The following is a 1,831-nucleotide window of genomic DNA, read 5'->3' as shown; positions in this document are numbered from 1 at the left end:
GAGAGGGTTTTTTTTTTCTAACCCTATCCGTGCGCCCTGGGGTCATTATGTACCTCCGGGGTTGTATTCTTCACATTTTAGAAAACTTCGAGTTCGAAGATCTCTTTGAAACTTTCAGTATTTCTCAAAAAAATCATTTTGACAGATTGTTAAGATTGTTATGCAAAGCGTACGGATCGGAGTTAACGAGTAAATTTCCTCTTTGAAAGTGGTGGCACAGATAGCAAAACACGACGTACGGATCGGGTTAATGTATCTTAACAATCCAGACTTGTTCATGACGTCACAAACTGCTCCTCGACTATCCTGTGAGGACATCGACTATCCTGTGAGGACATCGACTATCCTGTGAGGACACTCGCTTGCGAGGCAAGTGCCCTGCAAAGAGGGTTTTCGCGTCCGGGACGTCAAGTGTTTGGATTTGCAGCTCTGGACAATGTATCTGAGAAGTCGCAGCTTTGATGGGCACCCGGAGCGTTCTCGGCTTGGTAGAGAAAGACACTGGGCCAACGCTCAGATCAAACGCCCTTCACTTTACTACAGAAGCCTCTTTTCAAAGTTGGAAAATTTTCTGTCCGGCCAGTCGCTCGTCTACGTTCTTCCGAAAGCGAAAAGAAAATCATAAACCTCTGAAAGAATTCTCCGGCAACGCTTTGTGGTGCAAACGTTAGCTTCAAAGACGAGCTGCAAGTCTCTCATCATGGTTCATTTACCGGAGGTATCCGACCAAAGCTAGATGGCCACAATCTTTTAGATCTAGGTCATTTTCGGGGCGATATTGATTGAATTATTCAGTCTTAAGTTTTTCGAGAACGGCTTTCCGCGGGGCAGAGTGACATACATTATTATAAGAATGACGGTATCAAACCGTACAGGGAATAATAAACCCGTTTTCAGGCGCGATAGTTTTAAATCTCTGTAGCTGCCGTTCCGATCCTTATTTTATTTTTTGTATTTTTTTGGATTTTGGTTTTGTTTGTTATTCAAACGAAGATCTGTCATAATAGGACTGGAATTGCTGTTCAAATCTCCAGTCAGCGGCGTTGAAACGGAATTTGATGTTGCCAACCTTTTCTTCATACTCTGCCTCGTCCCCTGCCCCCCCCCCCCTTCCTTACTCTGATTTGTTCTGGCTGTGTCGAGCGGAAGCGTCTGCCTTGGAACAAATCAAATGTTCTCTGTTTTAGCCTGTGCAAGGAGAGCGTGATATCTGAACTAATTCACCCATTTATCCTGTTGGTTCGGGTTTTGTGCGTTTTCCTTTCATGCGCGGATTAAGAAATTTGTAACATTTTGCTGTGCGTTTCTGCCTTAAATACTCTTCGTTGGGAGAACCGAACTGTGAAAATTGAACATGCCACATTGCACGATATTCACGTGAGCGTACTGCATAGGCTGTGTTTTAGGCATAAAGAGCGTGTGGTTTTTCTACTCCGGTGTTCGTTTGAAGTCTGTGTTAGCGATTTCTTTAATTGGCACGTGATAACGTTCCTCCCAGGCTCTAAGAAATATTTGTATTACATGATAATGCATCCTTTTGATATTTTTTTTCTTTAAGTCGGGGGACGTTTGCACGTTAAAAAGTCAGAAGCAAAACTAATTATCTTCTGATAGAATATATGCTGGCTGGAAAAGAATTGAGATACGCTGGTTGGATATCTTTTTTGAACTTGATGACATTTAGAAAATATTGTTGTGTATAACGGTGGATTAAACACATATCTGATTGACCGATCAGATTATTTTCTCCGGAGTTTCTGTAGAGTGGCGTCGATAGTTTAGTGGTTAGGCTACCTGACTGGTGATAGGGGGGTTGCCGATTCGGGGGGAG

General features: G+C 43.0%; 1 protein-coding gene across 1 annotated transcript in view; it reads left to right on the top strand.

Moving 5' to 3' along the window:
• The window catches only part of LOC101854917 (ceramide kinase), a gene marked incomplete in the record, with an annotated part of 148,254 nt that overhangs the window by 23,184 nt on the left and 123,239 nt on the right, over positions 1-1,831 (top strand).

The sequence above is a fragment of the Aplysia californica genome, unplaced genomic scaffold, assembly GCF_000002075.1.
Source record: "Aplysia californica isolate F4 #8 unplaced genomic scaffold, AplCal3.0 scaffold00012, whole genome shotgun sequence".
Classification (NCBI taxonomy): Eukaryota; Metazoa; Mollusca; class Gastropoda; order Aplysiida; family Aplysiidae; genus Aplysia; species Aplysia californica.
Note: the sequence above shows the minus strand (reverse complement) of the source record. Positions and strands in the feature narration are given on the sequence as shown.